Source organism: Telopea speciosissima, chromosome 9, assembly GCF_018873765.1.
Source record: "Telopea speciosissima isolate NSW1024214 ecotype Mountain lineage chromosome 9, Tspe_v1, whole genome shotgun sequence".
Lineage (NCBI taxonomy): Eukaryota > Viridiplantae > Streptophyta > Magnoliopsida > Proteales > Proteaceae > Telopea > Telopea speciosissima.
Genome location: NC_057924.1, coordinates 59,776,656 through 59,796,407, shown reverse-complemented (window position 1 = coordinate 59,796,407; position 19,752 = coordinate 59,776,656). Strand labels below are relative to the sequence as shown.

The 19,752-nt window shown below is 37.9% G+C and overlaps 1 long non-coding RNA gene across 1 annotated transcript in view; it reads right to left on the bottom strand.

Moving 5' to 3' along the window:
* The window catches only part of LOC122640789, a 28,358-nt gene continuing 8,606 nt past the window's right edge, over positions 1-19,752 (bottom strand). Inside the window, exons 3-4 of the long non-coding RNA XR_006329751.1 lie at positions 4,875-4,890; positions 1-13 (exon numbers count right to left, since the gene is read on the bottom strand). This is a non-coding gene — a long non-coding RNA (uncharacterized LOC122640789). The remainder of the gene's footprint in view (positions 14-4,874; positions 4,891-19,752) is intronic.

Sequence of the window (19,752 nt, the reverse complement as noted above, 5' to 3'; positions counted from 1 at the left end):
ATTGAACTAAAAACTTAATTAAAACTAACTTAAAAACTGAACTAGAACTAACTTGTTACAACCCAAAGGGCAAGGGGTATTTATAGGAGAAGATAGAAGAGGGAAGTGGTAGGAGAAATATTCCCTAAGAAAAGAGAATATTCTCTTCTCCTTCCTCCTTTACAATGCCTTGGATCCTAAGAAAAAGAAAAAAATAGAAACTAAGAGAGATAAAAATCCTAGCTACATAAACCTTCTATTTCTAGAAAAGTAACTTTTTAGTTCTAGCTTGTGCTTCCTTTTCTTTGTAGATATCTTCTCCAAGCAATGAGATCAAGGCATCTTTGACCTTTCAACCTTCCATAGATGAGAGAATATCTTTCAAAAGAAATCTATCCCAAGTAGAATTCCAAAAGTGCCCTTGGAAAGTTGGAGGAGAGAGAGAGCAAGGGTGATGACTAGGATTTCCCACTCACAATTAATGAAATGTCAAATCTGTCATTCAAAAAACGTGGAGCATGGGGTGCTTATATAGGCCTCACTATTGCATTCCTTGCGAAAAATCACCCAAAATAGACCCAAATTTCGTCGTCCAATTTGGAGTTCGGGAGCCCAAGATATCTCAAGTTGAAGTTGGACTGCTCCAGAGCCTTCCAAATGGAATCTTTCGGCTAACAGGAAAGATAGTTTCTGATAATTGCGATAAGGCCCCTAGAATCCGAACTTTCGCTTTACTTTATCCCTGGCCAATTTTTGATAATTACAAACAAACCCCTGCAGACCATTTTCGCACGTCGTTACTTCTTTGTTTCAACTCGGAATTAAGTGTCGTTTGAACCGTTGCGAAGCTGACTTGATAGGCTACGCAACCATACTATTAACACCTCAAAATTATGCTAAGGGGGCCCACTGTAATCACGTTCAAATTTGACTAATTGGCGTGATTCTTTCAGTGCTCAATCCAAACTTGATTTTCTCGACTCCTAGGTGTTTCCGGCTACTGCCAAACACCACTAAATAGCTTAAAAATGGATCCTTAGCATCATTTACTCCATTTTCACAAGAATTCACCTAAAACCTGAAAAGCACAAGAAAGCACCGAAGTATGTCCAATGTGGTAAAATGTATGCTTTATGCCCTAAGATTTCACACATAAATGTGTTCATCAGATTCCCCCACACTTAGAACGTTACTTGTCCTCAAGTAAACAAAAAGAAACTAACCTAGAATGCAGAAAATCCTAACTCACTTTCGTAGGAATCACGGTTGCACTTAGCATGTGCAACAAGCCTTTGAACCCGTAGGTTACCCCTAGTGGACGAGTTGTGTCTCGTGGGTGTTTGCAGTGAATGTACACCCAAAATTCAATTGTAAATGAATGTTGCAAATTTTAATCATGGCATAAGTGGGACAGTGCACATAATCCCAAAAAGTACTCAACTAAAGATCAAGGAGCCAAAGGTTCCCCCACACTTGAATTTTATCACCCCACATCAATTCAAGTAACAAGCACGCATCAAGATTAAGGGATCTCCTCATATTTTCTTAACACTACTCACCTTCAGGTAAACCACTCATAGCATCGATGGTTTTAGGTGCTTTCTTGTGCTTTTCAGGTTTTAGGTGAATTCTTGTGAAAATGGAGCAAATGATGCTAAGGATCCATTTTTAAGCTATTTAGTGGTGTTTGGCAGTAGCCGGAAACACCCAGGAGTCGAGAAAATCAAGTTTGGATTGAGCACTGAAAGAATCACGCTAATTAGTCAAATTTGAACGTAATTATAGTGGGCCCCCTTAGCATAATTTTGAGGTGTTAATAGTATGGATAGCCCATCGAGTCAGCTTTGCAACGGTTCAAACGACACTTGATTCCGAGTTGAAACGAAGAAGTTACGGCCGTTTCCGTAACGACGTGCGAAAATGGTCTGTAGGGGTTTGTTTGTAATTATAAAAAATTGGTCAGGGATAAAGTAAAGCGAAAGTTCGGATTCTAAGGGCCTTATCGCAATTATCAGAAACTATCTTTCCTGTTAGCCGAAAGATTCCATTTGGAAGGCTCTGGAGCAGTCCAACTTCAACTTGAGATATCTTGGGCTCCCGAACTCCAAATTGGACGACGAAATTTGGGTCTATTTTGGGTGATTTTTCGCAAGGAATGCAATAGTGAGGCCTATATAAGCACCCCATGCTCCACGTTTTTTGAATGACAGATTTGACATTTCATTAATTGTGAGTGGAAAATCCTAGTCATCACCCTTGCTCTCTCTCTCCTCCAACTTTCCAAGGGCACTTTTGGAATTCTACTTGGGATAGATTTCTTTTGAAAGATATTCTCTCATCTATGGAAGGTTGCAAGGTCAAAGATGCCTTGATCTCATTGCTTGGAGAAGATATCTACAAAGAAAAGGAAGCACAAGCTAGAACTAGAAAGTTACTTTTCTAGAAATAGAAGGTTTATGTAGCTAGGATTTTTATCTCTCTTAGTTTCTATTTTTTTCTTTTTCTTAGGATCCAAGGCATTGTAAAGGAGGAAGGAGAAGAGAATATTCTCTTTTCTTAGGGAATATTTCTCCTACCACTTCCCTCTTCTCTCTTCTCCTATAAATACCCCTATAAATACCCCTTGCCCTTTGGGTTGTAACAAGTTAGTTCTAGTTCAGTTTTTAAGTTAGTTTTAGTTTAGTTTTAATTCAGTTTTTAGTTCAATTAATTAGTAAAATTTCTTCTTCTCTTCTTCTAGTTTTTGGCTTTCTAAGTTCTAGTTTGATTTCATGCTTTCAATTCCATGGTTGTAATGTTTTTTATTCATGCTTTAATTTTATGTCTTCAATATGGTTGTAATAATTCTAGTTTAGTTTCAAGCTTTCTAGTCTAAGTTCCTAAGTTGATGACAAGACTTGGAGATTTAGAAGAGGTAGCCATACAAGGTTTGTTCAAGCATTCAGGTTTTTACTCTCTAAACTCTTAAACTCATTCTCCCTCTCTTCTATCTCATTCTCTCTTCTTCTTCTTTTATTTTTTTTATGTGGTTGTGGTGTGTAGCTGCAATTTATCCCTTCCAATCCGCGTTAGTTTGATAGGTTAGATGGATATGTGTTAGGACGCCAATTTAATTCAGGCCAATTTAATTCATTAGATGCTTGTGAGTTAGGATCTGTTAGTTTAATTAGTTTAATTTAACACTTTAATTTGGTTCACTTTGCATTACTTTAAAGTGAGTAAAATAGGGTGGCATATATCTCCTTGTGTTCGACCCGTAGCTACGATTGACCCGTATGCTTGCGGCTATATATATATATATATATATATATATATATATATATATCTAGAAAGCAACTAAAACTCCCAACGCAACTCCCGGAGGACGGTAAAAAGAGGACGGAAAAAGAGGAATAGTACTAATAAACAGTCGCCGGCGGAATAGGACTTGGCTCTGATACTAGTAGGTTAACCAGGATGCTCAATAAAATTATACAGGAATGAAATATTGTAAAAGTGTCTTGTGTGCGAAGCAGGTGCTGATGATCCAGAGATGGATCCTTTTTCATACTCAGAGGGGGTAACCCTAAGGGATCTACCATTTTGCAGGTAGTCTTCTGCGGTGATTTGAACAGGCGGCTGAGCCGGCCAAGTAGATATGAAAATTTTGATATATTATATTAAAGGAGATCTTGAATTACAAACATGAAACAAAGAGAACTTGATACATACAGAGAATAAAGGACTGGGAAACTGGAAATGAAAACTTGAAAGCTTGATACAAACAAAGAACTTGAAAAAGGTTTACTTACTGGTACTGTTGGATGCAAGCTTAAGAGACAAGCTTGATGAACAATTTTATGTTCTACTTCATGTTCAACCGTCGGAGACTCTCCTTCGGAAGATTACAATAAAAAAAAATGAAAAATCTTGAAGAACTACTTAGTTCTTATTGTTGATGAAGTCTTCGAAAGAGATGAGTTGCAGAGATCGATCTACACTATTGTTGTCTCTCGAATTCTCCTCCCTTTCTTTTGAGACGAAGTGGTCTTTTTATAGAGAACTTGCTGCTTTTCCATTGAAAAAGAAATCTTATCTGGAAGGAATCTGGGACAGAGAGCATATGGGCTTGTCGGCTGCTTTTAACTTCGGAGGCCAGTGGAGCCTACACGCCGAAAGAATAGACGGAAACTTTTGACTTTCGAGGCAAAGGCACCGAAAGTAATTTTGGACTAGAGTGCTACAGTAAATTTGACTTTTTTTACTATTCATTAATGTGTTGGTGAAGATTTGAGCCGTGGATCTTGGAGAATATTCTTAAAAAACTGTACCAAGGCATTCCACGTGTAAAAACACTGTTTTCCTCATTGGTTTGGTTTAGAGTGATCACTGTATTAGAATGGGCCCAGTGGTGGCTTGGCTATCTATGATCAGAGATAGTGGCTGAGACACGTCTTTAGAAATCAGCCGCGTGTCAAGTGCTGAGCCATTTGTTTGTTGTCGTCATGGCTGACGATTTTCCAACATTAGGGCTTGGAAACTAGCCCTTGGGCTTCTCAAGAGCCTTCTTGGATGTTTGGCCCATTTGGCCCATGGATCTTCTAGTGGATCTTGCGGAAGAGGAAGAAAATTGTTGGCTAATAAATTCTAGCCCTTCATCTGGATCTTGAGCAAATTGGCCTTCATGGAGGTGAGGTGTAATGGACCCAATACTGGATCTTGCATCATCCTCATCCTCTTCTTCTGTGTCCAAAGCTGCAAGCTGGGCCTCAATTTCAGCTTGTTTGGCTTTAAGTTGAAGGCGTTTACTGTCGCAAGATTTGATGGACAGAGTATCTTGGGATTTAGGTTTGATTGTGGTTAAGGCTTTAAAAAGAGCCTCTTTGGAACACTTGCTGATGTCACATTTGTCCCACCATTTCATTTTAAAACCTCTGATAAGTATAGGGATAGACCATTCAGGAGTTTCAGCCTAGCATACTCCCAATACATGATCCATGCTAGGCGGCATTGGATAAAGAAACGGAGGAGGTCTGGTTGTTCAGGATCTGTTCGGTATGTTGGCCAAAAATATGAAAAGCTTCAAAAACTGGATCTGGTAGGATATCAAGAATTGGGCCAAAGGCAGCCCACCATCTGGGGAACAAATGGGGAATTGGACTAGAAAATCTGTAGTCAGAACAAAAGAACCAAGAATGTTGGTTCTTACAATTTTGGTAGAAGAATGCATGGTGCCAAGCATCCATGTAGTCAAAATAGTGATAGTCTTGGGGTTGGTAATTTTGTGAGAATCTTTTTGTAGTGAGAGGGTGAGTACCCCAATCTTTTGGGCTAAGGATTTGGAGGATTGTTACTGAAGTATGGGAGACTAAATGGGGATCATTTTTATCAAAGTTTTGTTTTATACGAACAGAGTCCGTATCAACTAGGATAAATTCATCGAACTCTTGGGTTTTGGTGTTATTTGGGGAATAAAAATGCCATCCTTGGTAGAATACTCTTTGAGCAACTTCAAGACGAGATTTGCATCCTTTGGTGAATTGTTCATCAAGGGTAAAAAGATCTTGGTAAAAGGATTTTTGGACATATTGGCTCCGGAGAATAGTTTGGGAGGGGGCAGGTTTAGAAACTGTAGTGGAAGAACTTGGTCGAGTAATTGATTGTGAGGACCTGGTAGGTGGGACTAGTTGGGTAGAACTGGTTGCTACAATTTGACTAAAAGGGATATTTGGGGTGACTTGTTTGGAAGGAGAGATTTTTATCATTTGGATAGAAAGGGTAGACTTTGCATAGGTATCTTTGGATTTGACTGTGGGTTTAGGAGGCTCCTTTGGAGCCATAATGAAAGAAATGGTTTTTGGGCCCTGCAGGAATTCACGAGTGAGGGAAACAGGAATGGAATTCATATCTCCTTTTATATAAGTTATGTCAAAATCAAAACTGGATAAGAATGCTTGCCAACGTGCAAAAATCTGTTTGGAAGCAATGTTTTGAACATCATTTTTTAAAACTTGTTTTGCTGCACTACAATCAACTCGAACAAGAAATTTTTTATTTAATAAATCTCCTTGAAATTTTTGGACTTCCTTTTTAATAGTACTGTAATTTTGTTGAGCTTGGTTCCATAACCCGGAAGTGTACTGGACAAGTTGTTCTTTATCATCCTGGACTTGCTTAAGTATACCCCCACAGCCTAATTCTGAGGCATCAGTTTCGACTATTTTGAATAAGGTAGGATCAATAAGAAGGAGACAGGGGATTTCTTTGACAAGTTTTTTGATATTTTGAATGGCTGTAGTTTGGTCAGTAGTTCAAGGAGGAGTTTTTTTCTTAAGTCGGTAGTATAAGTTTTTATAGATATGACTGATTTAGGGGATGAAATCTCGTACATAGTTGAGACTTCCTAAAAATCTTTGAAGTTGTTTTTTGTCAAGAATTTGATCAGGGAATTTATCTGCAAAAGCAATTGATCTTTCAATTGGGATAATTCTGCCCTGGTAGATATAGTGTCCTAGAAAGCGGATCTTTGTTTGAAATAATTCCATTTTCTTCTGAGAGAGTACTAAGCCACTAATTTTCATAGTGTGGAAGAAACTCTTTAAATGTTTGAAGTGTTGTTCAAGGGATGTGGAAAATATTAGGACATCATCAATGTAGACAATTATAAAATTGCCAAACGGATTTAAAATGTCATTCATAATATTTTGGAATTCACTGGGGGCATTTGTGAGGCCGAATGGCATGACATTCCATTCATAATGGCCAAATGGTGTAGTAAAAGCTGTTTTGTATCGATCGTCTTTGTGGATTTGGACTTGCCAGAAACCAGACTTCATATCAAATTTGGAAAATATGGTGGACTGGTAAAGTTTTTGGAGTAGGTCTTTTTTGTTAGGTATAGGGTATCGGATCCATTGTAAGGCATCATTAAGAGGTTTATAATTGATGACTAACCTGGGTGTTCCTCTTTCAACTTCAGCATTTTTATTAACATAAAAGGCTGCACAACTCCAAGGAGACTTGCTTTTGCTAATTAATTTTTTGTCAAGGAGGTCTTGTATCTCTCTTTTACACGTTTCTTGAAGTTCTTGGTTCATTTGAATAGGCCTAGCTTTGGTAGGAATGTTTTTCTCAAGGAATCCTAGTTCATAAGGTAACCTAACAATATGTTTATGTCGGTACCAAAAAGCATCAGGAAATTCAGAACAAAGGTCTTTTTCAAATCGTTCTTTGATATTAGATATTTGTTTTTTGTATGGTTTTGTCGCAGAGTTTTTGTGCAACATATCTATGCGCTACTTCTTGTTTTAGGTAATTAAGATGCTTTTGTTTGCTATTGATTAAATTAACAGTTGATTGTGTAGAAAGAGCAACAAATTTGAGAAGGTCAATTTGTTTTGTTTGGGCTGGTTCTAAGAATTCAAAATCAACTTGTCTTCCTAAGATTTGGGTTGAAATGCCTTGGTTGGTTATTGTAAAAGGTTTAATGAGTTCGAGGAATGGTTGTCCTAAGATTACTTCAGTATTTAAATCTTTTACTAAAATAAAGACTTGTTTAAGACAGGTTCCTTGGTTACAGATGTGAACATCAGAAAGTTTTTGTGTTGTTAGTTTTTGTGTTGATTTTTCAAAATATTGTGTCGGGACTAATCCTTCTTGTATACAGTTTAATTGGGCTCCTGAATCTATTAGTGCCACAGTGTTTATTTTGTGGGAAGAAGATATTACAAGTGTTATGTTTACATACCACTGTTGACATGAAACTTTGTTGATGATATCAATAAATTCTGCTTCTTTGTTTGCTTGTGGTTCTTCTTCCTCTTGTGCAGGAATGGATTGTTGGGTTTTCTTCAGTTGTGCTATATCGGCTTTAATATTTTTAATTTCAGTTTTAAGATCATTAGTGGTTGCTTCAAGGTTTGTGATCCGTGTATGATCTGAAGTTTGTGAAGCAATGGGAGGTTTTCCAAATCTTTTATAAATTTGTTTGGTATCGTAAGAAGTGGCTTTAGTTTGTGTGTGTGTTGTTGATAATTGCTGCATTAGTTCTTGGGTATGTTGAAGATATAATTTTTTAGTATTCTTATCTTTAATTTGATCAACAAAATTAAGAAATTCTTCGGGTTTGTCAAAATTCTTCATTCCTAGACTTGTGTGTATCATGTTAATGGATTTGGATTCTTCAGATTCGTTACAATCATCACAAAATATTCCTCGCCTACTTGATTAATTTGTTCTTCATTGTCTGATTCTACTTGATTAATTTCATTGTCTTCAGACTCAGTTTCTGAGTCAGATTTGATTTCTGCTAAGTTAGCTAAAAGTTGGATTTTAGTATCATCAGGCATTATTAGAGAATTTATCTTTTTGGCAAGCCTGCAGTATTTGGCAATGTGTCCTAGTTTACCACAATTGTAACATCCAGGCTTTTGAGTGGGTTTTGGTTTTTGGAATAATTTTTTAGAAAATTGCCATAGTTTTTTGGATTCTTTTTTTGGCGTTTGCTCCCTATTGTAAAATTTTTGTCTAGATTTTCTAATATGGCGATGGGTTTTATGCCTTTTATATGAGGTTTCTTTGGATGTAAGCCCAAATTGTTCACAAAATCCTCCTAGCTCTTTTTTGTAAGATTTAGTTTCTTTTCTGATTTGTTTTCTGAGTCTGATGTCTGTACACAAGGCTAGTCCTTCTTTGTGAACTAGACTTATAAGGTCTCCATATGTAAGGTCTTGATAAGGAATATTGCCGTTGTTTTCGTCCCTTAATTTTTGTTTTAATTTTTCAGAAAACAGACTGGGAAGTCCTGTGATAAATTTTTCTTTCCAACATAGAAGATTTGCATCTTCTCTGGTTAGGACTTTCGTCATAAACGTGTCTTTATACCATTTGAAATCATGGAGTTTTTTACATTTGAGATTTGATAATTGTTCGGAGGATCTATCCTTGAGTCTGATAGGATCTCCTAGGAAATACTTAGTGATACTGAAAATAAGGGTATTAACAGCATCTCCTATTGGTTGATTATTGACTATAATGGGAAGGCCTGTTTCAGTAATTTATATTGCCTTTAATATTGATTCTTTTTCTGCTGGGCTAAGAACATTATCCCACCATCCCTTGAGTTGACCAGAAAATCCAGAAATAAGTATTTCTGCAATGGCTTGGTCAGGTATCTCTTTGATACGATGGGCATTGCTGACCATGGTCATTTCTTGAAGTTTATTGGCTAAATTGTAATCAGACATTCCATCTTTGTTCCATTCATAGATGATGCCGCTTTGATAATTTGCTTGGGAGAAATCTTTTCTATTTTTGAGTTGGAGATCTGGGTAAGTAGGTCTGGGATAGTAGTTTGGGGACATGTAGGAGCTGGTTATGGCATTAACTTGTTCCTCATCATCACTGGAAGTTTCAGAGGAAGATTGCTGTTGTATGGTAGCAACAGTGCTGCCCTGTGATTCCTTTTGGGGCATGTCAGGGATAACCAAAGAAGATAATCTAGTGGAAACTTGGTCCAAGAAATTTTTTCCTTCCATGGTGTTGAGATGTTTTAGACTTTTATTTGATATGGTAAAAGGTTTGAACAGTGTAGTTGTTGAGGAGTTTTTATTCGTATCAGATGGGGACTCAGTATGTAAATCTTTCTGGACAAGGTTTTCTATTCAGACAAGCTGGTTTCCTATAGTTTGTAAATATTGGTTTATATAATTGACTTGTTCAATAACCTTTTTTGATCCATCATTTACTCCTTCAATAGACCGGAAAGGTGTTGCAAGAATTTCACCATTATTGACCTTCAGTTTTATGTTTAAAGTTGGAGGGTGGATTGATTCAATGGTCTTATCTTCTGCCGTAGTGTAAGTACGGAAGACCTTTTTGTTTACACTAATGTTTGTAAAAGGATAACTAATATTTCTATTACTTGTGTAAATGTCTAGATAGGTGAAAAACATAATATTGGTTTTAATAGTATTCATTTTTTCATACCAAAGATTTTTAACCTGTTGTTGCTGTTCATCAGAGAAATAACTAAAAAACCAATCTCTTTTTTCTTTGTTATTGGGGAGAAGGAAATCTTGCCGGAGTTTTGGTTTGTCTATTTCGAAGTCTTCTAAAGAAATAACATTAATTTTCAAGTCATGTTGCATTTCCGTCTATGTTGGTGAGGATGGATTATCAATAGGAGAAGGAGGTCGAGATCTTTCTTCGTAAAAACCTTGGGCAATATTACTGTGTGTCTATAACCCTAGTAGTTTGAAAGTTCTTAGCTGTTCTTGTAAACGTTGGTTTTCAAGATGTAAACTTGCTAGGGTGGAGGTAGACGCATTGGATGTTGAAGCTCGGCTAAGTACTTGGCTGAGGTTTTCAAATTCCTCAATGTTTGTCTTTTCTTTATTTCGTTGGAAAGTGATTGTAACAGTTCCATCATGGCTTTGGCTTATGGACTCGACTTCAGAATGAGGTTCAATGGGTCGTTCAGGACATGGACACTGAAGATACCATTTGGGTGGAAATTTGACATCTTTCCAACTGATGGTTTTTGGTGGGATGGTTCGAGAATGAATGAAGTCAGTTTCTATAAATGTAGTCTAGCCTTTAGTGGTTCTCTTAAGGGCTCTGGATCTTATGGTCTTCATGGCTTTATACTGGATGCGGTGAACTATTGCAATGGGAATAGATCCCTTCTTCATTTTATAACCACTTGTGTTAATGTTAACCTTTAAGGCATCAAGTAAGTTGGCATCACTAAGAGGGAGATTGATATCAGGGTAACAGTTGAAATAGACTGGTCCTTTGCAAAGACTGGTTTCTAGCATTCCTAAAACAGAGTCTTCAAAATCTATGAATCTTTGGTATCTGATCCATGCTCAATAGATTCCTCAAATTTGATGATTCCCTCATAGGAGCCATCGAAACAAGTATGTGTTATGGGCCAGTCCATTTTAACTGTTACCCTGACATAAGTCTGCCCCTAAAGGATGAAAACATCTTAGATGCCCTCAAGATCAATCTCCCATGGCTACAATATGAAGCCAGGATCAATACCCATAGCCGTTGTCCATAGAATCCAGTACAAAGCTATGAAAAAGATTTCTTGTCCAAGAGCCTTAAGGAAATCTGTAAAAGGCCAAACCAGGTTCATAGAAACAGACTTCGCTCACGCCAGGACTATTCTCCCTAGAATTTCAAAATGGGATGAAATCTCATTCCCTGAAGAATGGAAACTTCAATGCCAAATTCCTATCCCACAAATAGATAATAGAGAAGTCGAATACATCACCCAGACCATTGATGGAGAAGTTTCAATCAAGTTCAATAGGACGCAAGGCACCCAAAAGGGAAAAGAACATGTAGGATCCTTGTTAAAGAAATCCAAAGAACAACCTGCCAGAGCTTCATTCTCCGGTACACCCTCAAACTATAGTTGCCACACGGCCTACCAATCAGAAAATAGTAGCCTTACCAACCTTAGGCAACATGGAAACGTTCTACATGGAATGTATCAAGATTACAAAGCTGAAACCCAAGGATCTGACTCAACTCCAACACCCCCTAGGTCACCATCATATTCCCAGATGGCAGCTCCTACTCAAGATGGCCGAATAAGAGTCATTCTTTGCGAAGAAGACTTCCAAATAAATAAACCCTTATTAAGAGAAGACTTTGACTCTCCAAAAAACAAAGATAAACGAGACTGGTTTTTTGAAGCCACTACAGAAAACCAACGAAGCAAAATTAGAGAACACTGGTATAGTGTAATGACCAGCGAAAAAATTAACATAGTATTCTTCACTTATTTGGAAATGTATGCCAAACACCATGAAATAGACCACCCCTTTATGAGTCTAAATACAAATCAGAAATCCACTACCTCTTGGAAGACTGACTCCAATGATATTATTGAGTCTATCCACCCTCCACTTGCCAATCTCAAATTAACCATTAACGGAGCAGAAATCCCTGCTACCCCATTTAGAGCAACAAGCGGAGCCACTGAAGGCGAAAAGAAACTCATTGGCCTAACAAACTATACAAACCAACATCTCTTAACGATAGGAAACCAATTATCTAGGATTGAAACTCTAGTACAACCAAAAATAGATCCCCTCACCCAAAGTACTAGGACCACCAAAGAAGTCCCCAGTTCTTCAAAAAAAAAACCCATGTTTACTCCTCATAACATGAATAAAAGAAACATGAAAGCTCTAAACAAAGTTGATGCCTTAAGGGAAATCGAACAACGATTAAGCTCCCTAGTCATCCCAGAAACACCTCAAAAGGAATCCCAAAGCCAATCCCAACTCTCAGAGATTGGAAGAACAATAGGAGTCATAAATCTCCAAGAAACCAATAATACACCAAACACTATAAATGTAATAGAAGAAAACTTTCAAGGTCCTACCCAAAACCAACCTTCCCTGATTTACAAATGGAAAATCGAGGAATTTATTCCCAAGCTTCTTACCAAAGTGGAGTCATCTATGAATGGAACATAGATGGTATGTCTAAATACCACATAATAAACAAGTTACAAGAAATGACTATGGTGGCCAATGCCTACCGAATTAAAGAAACCTCTGGCCAAGCTGTGGCTGATCACCTGATTTCAGGATTTACTGGCCAATTAAAAGGATGGTGGGACTATGTCTTGACCATTGGACAAAAAACCGAGATCTTAACCGCGGTCCAAACCACTGAAGATGGAACAGTAATCTTAGAAAATGGTAATATTGTTGAAGATGCAGTCAATACCCTCATCTTTAGTATTACTAAATATTTCCTAGGAGACCCCTCTAAGCTAAAAGATAGATCTTCGGAACAATTAACAAACCTCAGATGTAGGAAGTTACATGACTTCAAATGGTATAAAGATATATTCATGACCAAAGTTCTAACTAGGGAAGACGCTAATTCTCCCTTTCGGAAAGAAAAGTTTATCACCGGACTACCAAACATTTTCTCAGAAAAAATAAAACAAAGACTAAGGAAAGAAAATAATGGTGAAATTCCCTATGAGAATCTTACCTACGGAGACCTAATCAATACCATTCATCAAGAAGGCATAGCCTTATGTACCGACCTAAGATTAGCAAAACAAATGAAAAAGGAAAACAAATCCTACAAAGAATTAGGAGGATTCTGTGAACAATACGGATTCCCAATTCCAAAACCCCCTTCAAACAAAAAACATAAAAAAACATTTCAAGTCTAAAAACAAAAGACACTCTAAAGAAACAAGTCCAGAAAAATACTATACTACACCTAGGTATACTAAAAAGAAAAGATTCCATCCCAAAAAGACCCAAGAAAACACAAAACAAGAGCAACCCACAAACTCTAATAAAAGGAAATGCTATAATTGTGGAAAATCAGGCCACATTGCAAAATATTGCAAGGCTGCTAAAAAGGTAAGCCTTCTAAACTTAGACCATGAAACTCAAGAACAAATCTTTAAGATATTTGCTGAGTCTGACTCAGACATAGAAGATTTTGGTGAAATTTATTATGAAGTAAACCAAATTAACCAAGAAAGTGAGTCCAGTGATGAAACTAACTCTGAACCTGAGGCCGTGGCGTGAAACTGTGTTACCTCTGCTATAAGAACCTATTCCTCCTCTGGGGATAGTTCAACAACCAAAAGCATCAATATGATGAGACAATCCTTTTTTGATGCAATAGAACAAATAGCAGATATCCAAGTTAGGAAACAATGTTTAGAAGAAGCTAAACAAGCCTTAGAAGAAAACAAAGAACGACAAAAGCCTTATGATATTAACCAAGTCTTCAAAAGATTTGAGAACAAAAAATCTACGGAAAAATCCGAAAAAACTAGGATCACAAATCTAGAAGTAACAACACAAGAACTAAAAAGAGAAATAAAAGAAGTGAAAGAAGAATTGATAAGGCTTAAAGGAAAGTCCAAACAAACTGAAAACCCAGAAAAAGAAACCGAGCAAACAAAACAGAATTTTGTAGTAAGCATTTCCCCCCCAAAAATGGTTTATCAAGATCAGTCTAACAATAGCCTCATCATACAAATTCACATCTGAAGCCTTGATTGATTCAGGGGCACAGCTAAACTGTATCCAAGAAGGGCTTGTTCCTACCCAATACTTTGAAAGGACTGGACAGAGGTTAACCACCGCTAGTGGAGCCTACCTTGATGTCCAATACAAAATACCAGAAGTTCACATTTGTAACCAAGGAATATGTTTTAAACAATCCTTTATCATAGTCAAGAATCTAGATTGCCAAGTAATATTAGGACAACCCTTTATAGAATTAATAAAACCCTTCAAAGTAACAAATCAAGGATTAATTACAAAAATAGGATGACAAAAAATAAGTTTTGACTTCTTAGAACCTTCTGATAGGGAACACATAAAAAATCTTAAGGCCTTAGCTATAACAAAAGAACCAGCCATAAACAGAATAAAATCAAAAGAGAAACACCTAAACCACTTAAAAAGAGAAATCATGCATATAACTGTTGAGATACTACAAAAGAAGGATATTCAAACCCAAATAAGAATCCAATTTGAGACTAATCTTTGCTCCAAATTTCCCGATGCCTTTTGGCACAGAAAAAGACACATAGTCAAACTTCCTTATGAAAAAGAATTCTCTGAGAAAAACATCCCTACTAAAGCAAGACCAATCCAGATGAGCCAAGAACTTCAAGAAACCTGTAAGAAAGAAATTCAAGACCTTTTAGATAAAAAATTAATTAGGAAAAGCCGGTCCCCTTGGAGTTGCGCCGCTTTCTATGTAAACAAAAATTCTGAGATAGAAAGAGGATCCCCTCGGTTGGTAATCAATTACAAACCCCTAAATGAAGTGCTCCAATGGATCAGGTATCCAATTCCCAATAAAAAAGATCTGCTCCAAAAAATACATCAAGCTAAAATATTCTCAAAATTCGATAAGAAATCTGGATTCTGGCAAGTTCAAGTTCATGAAGAAGATCGCTACAAAACAGTCTTCACTACTCCATTTGGACATTACGAATGGAATGTAATGCCCTTCGGATTAAAAATGCACCAAGTGAGTTCCAGAATATCATGAACGACATCTTTAACCCTTATGGCCATTATGCCATAGTTTATATAGACGATGTCTTAATTTTCTCCGAATCAGTAGACCAACATTTCAAACACTTAAGAAGCTTTTATCAAGTTGTCAAAACAAATGGACTTGTCCTCTCAAAGAAAAAAATGGATTTATTCCAAAATAAGATAAGATTTTTAGGACATTATATCTACCAAGGGACTATCATCCCCATCGAAAGAACTATTATCTTTGCAGAAAAGTTTCCTGACCAAATCCTAGAAAAGAGACAGTTGCAAAGGTTCCTAGGAAGTTTGAATTATGTTAGAGACTTCCTCCCTTCAATAAGCAAAATTTGTGAACCCTTATACCAAAGGCTCAAGAAGAAAACCCCTACATGGGCTGAGGCACAAACAAAAGCCGTCCAGGATATAAAAAAATTGGTCAAAGAAATTCCATGCCTAACCCTAGCAAACCCGGAACTCCCCAAGATTGTTGAAACGGATGCTTTAGACCTTGGGTTTGGAGGAATCCTCAAATAAGTGGACCAAGGAAAAGAAAAATTGGTTCAATACACGTCTGGATTATGGAACAATGCACAAAAAAACGATAGTACCATCAAAAAGGAAATTTTGTTAGTGGTCTTATGCATCCAAAAATTTCAAGGAGATTTGCTAAATAAGAAGTTTTTAGTCCGAGTAGATTGTGGTGTTGCAAAACAAGTTTTAAAAAATGATGTCCAAAATATTGCTTCAAAACAAATTTTCCCAAGATGGCAAGCTCTTTTATCCAGTTTTGATTTTGAAATTGAGTATATAAAAGGAGAGCTAAATTCAATTTCTGATTTTTCTCACCCGAGAATTCCTACAGGGCCCCAAGGTTATAAATCTCATTCAGATCATGCCTCCCAAAGATGACAACCCCCTCACAAGAGTCAAATCCAAGACTGCATATGCCAAGATTCCGCCTCCAAAACAGATAACAAGCTCCTCTCAAACCACATCAATTGTCCCATTCTCTCATATTGCTGCTGGGACATCCCAAACAGTCACAAAACCAAGTTCCTCCCAATCAGTAACCAATTTTCCCTCTCAAAAGCTTACCCAGCAAACACCAAAGCCCATCCAAAAAAGCCAGTATGTAAACAAAGGAATTTTTCAAGACCTCCTCATCTTAGAAGACTACTACACCCACAAATGTACCTCTGCAACAGACATTGCCAAAAGAATCTTTTACCAAGATTGGCAATTCTACTCTCCAAACCCAACAAAATCTCAAGAGTTCTACGAATTCATCCTCGTAGACACCGATTCCATCAGAATCAAGCAAAATTTTGACAAAGAAGACAAGTCTCTTATGACTCACTCCTCAGTCACTATTCTCAAGATCATCAACGCCGAAGACTGGGGAATGTCCCCCCTTCATCACAAAGACTTTTCTCAACATTATAATCCAAAAGGATACAACTACTTTGATTATGTGGATGTTTGGCATCACGCTTTTCTTTGGCAAAACTCAAAAGGAAGACACTCGTGGTTCTTCTGTTTTGATTACAAATTCAAAAGTAATATCCCCAACGGAAGTCTTTGCAAAGTTTTGTGAGATCACTTCAAAAATCCCAGGACAATTAGACTTATTCAGGTTCTTCCTGCAATGTCATTTAGCCTGGATTATGTACTGGGAATATCAAGTTCAGCACCTTGAAACACATGAAGTAACCTTGCCAGTCCTGGCAAGGATCTTTTATGTAAAATGGTGGGACGGGTGTAATATTACCCACTGTACCACTGACAAGATCATCAAAGCCATTACTGGGCTAAAGCCCATTCCAAAAGTCACTCACTCTCAAGGTTCCAATGAAGAAATTCGCCTCAGGCGGAAACAACTTGAAGAAGAACTCGCTCGACTCGGCCCAGCTAGCGAGGAAGACGACGACAAAGAAAAAAGATTCAGTATGGATTCCTTGTCCCATCATCTTCAAGAGGGACAATTTGCCCAAGACCCCGATGACCATGAAGACCTGCTTACTCAACAAGCAGAATCAGTTTCTTCCGCCCATTCTGGAAACAGGGGCCGCGGAAGAGGTCGAGGTAACACTGCTGACCATTTGACCCGCAAGGCAAACAGGACCAGATAAGGACTCCTAAAAAAAAAAAAAAAAAAAAAACCAAATTTCTATTTGCAAAAACCCTTAGATCTGGGTCATGTATCCTAGCCAGAGGACTATCCGGGCAACCCATTTGGGAAAAGGATGTCTACGCTAGTGTGACGTGAGGATGATTCCTTTCACACTATTGCCACTACTCGGCAATTAAATATTTGAGTACAAACACTGTGGGCACAATGTGGAAAACAGTCTGTCACTCAGACAAGGAATGCCACGTACCCCCACTACCATTCAGGACCACTTCAAGACAAGATTACTTTCGGTGCTCTCTGCCCAACGTCTCCAAAGTCAAGAAAGCAAGCTCGTGATTCACGCTTCCCTGTAGCGTCTGGCCAGCTTTCCAAAAAAAAGAAAGACCATTTCGTCAAAAAGAAGATTCTCCTTCATGAGGATGTGGCCCACCTTGAGCCTCGTTCCTTGATCCTTTCCGCCTTTAAAAGCCAAGGCGAGATCACATTCAAGGCAGCGAAGATTGGAAGCAAGAAGGAAAAACTCGCAACCAACTTCGTCATCAAACATAAAGAACTAAGTAGTTCTTCAAGTTTTTCATTTTTATTTCAAATTTTGTAATCAAAGTTCTACTACGAAGATCTGTATTTCCAAGTCCAAGTGTTCTTCTCAAGATCCATAAGCTTATATCTCAAGCTTTCAAGTATTCGTCCTTACAAGTAAGTTAAATCCTCTGCTTGTATCAAGTTCCAAGTTCCGTTCCAAGTCCTATTCTCTGTTTGTAACAAGTTCCCTGGTTCTATCAAGTTTGTAATTCAAGATCTCCATTAATATATAAACTTCAAGTTTTCTTTTCAAATATTTCATATCTATTTGGCCGGCTCAGCCGCCTACAAAAGCACAGCAGAAGACTACCTGCAAAACAGTAGATCGCTGAGGGTTACCCCCTCTGAGTGGACAAAGGGTCCATACTGGACCAACAGCACCTGCTAAGCACCACACACGATTATTTTATTTTATCGCTTGCTTTCTTTGATTGTTCATCACACACTTAAGCACAATATAGTCGGATCCTATATTGTGCTTAAGTGTGTGATGAACAATCAGAGAAAACATGCGAAAAATAAAAATAAATACTTGAAATAAACTTGCGTGTGGTGCTTAGCAGTGTCCGATCCAATATGGACCCTTTGTCACACTCGTAGGGGTAACCCTCGATTCTTGCCGTTTGCAGCCTCATTAGCTTAAGAGGCCGAGCCGCCAAATAGATATGAAGATATTTGAAAAATAAACTTGAAATTTATATTATTGGAGAGATCTTGGATTACAGGACTTGGAACGATCAAGAACTTGGATACAAGTAAGGTTGCCAGAAAGGTTAACTTACAGGTACGTTTGATGACTTTGGACCTGGAAGCTTGAGATAAAAGCTTCGAACACTTGGGACAAACACTTGATATTTGAGTTACAGACTCTTGATGTAGAACTTTGATCTTTAAATTACATAAATTTGAAAATGAAAAAACTTGGAAGAACTACTTAGTTCTTTTGATGTTTGAAGTTTTAAGAGAGTTGCAGAGATGTTGCTTCTCTTCTTCGAAAACTTCCTCCTGCTCCAACTGAGACGAAGAGGTCTTCTTAAAGAGGACTTGGAGCTTCTTCAGCCTTATCCGAAGGGAATCTTCGAGGGCACATGGGCCTGTCGGCTGGACTTGTCGGCTGCTTTTGGACTTCGGTGGTGAGTGGAGCCTACACGCCGCAAGTAGCTTGGAATCTTTTGACTTACGGGGCAAAGGCACCGAAAGTTAATTTGTCTTCAAGTGAAATGGATAGTGGGGACACGTAGCATTCCATGTCTGGGGGACAGACTATTTTCCACATCGTGTCTGCATTGTTTGAACTCAATTATTTGTCATGAAGTGAAATGGATAGTGGATAGTTTGGAATATTGCTTTTGAATTTGTAGTCAAAGCAGAAGAACCACGAGTGTCTTCCTTTTGAATTTTGCCAAAGGAAAGTGTGGTGCCAGGCATCCACATAATCGAAGTAATTGTATCCTTTAGGGTTGTAGTGTTGAGAGAAGTCTTTGTGGTGAAGGGGAAACATACCCCAATCTTCAGCATTGATGATCTTGAGGATTGTGACTGACGAGTGAGTCACAAGAGACTTGTCGGCTTTCTCAAAGTTTTGTTTGATTCTGACGGAATCAGTATCTAGGAGGATAAATTCGTAGAATTCTTGGGATTTCATAGGATTTGGGGAGTAGAATTGCCAATCTTGATAAAAAATCCTCTTGGCGATGTCTGAGCCAGACGTACATTGTTGGGTATAGTAGTCTTCTAGGATGACGAGGTCTTGGAAGATCCCTTTGTTTATATATTGGCGACTATTTGAGACGTCCCTGCAACAACGTGCGAAAACGGGACAATTGATTTGGCTTGAGAGGAGCTTGCTATTTGTTTTGGAGGTGGAGTCTTGGCATAAGCAGCTTTTGATTTGACTTTGGAGAGGGGGTTATCTTCTTTGGGAGGCATGATGCAGATAAGATTTATAGTCTTGGGGCCCTGTAGGAATTCTCGAGTGAGAAAATCAGGAATTGAATTGAACTCTCCTTTTATGTATTCAATTTC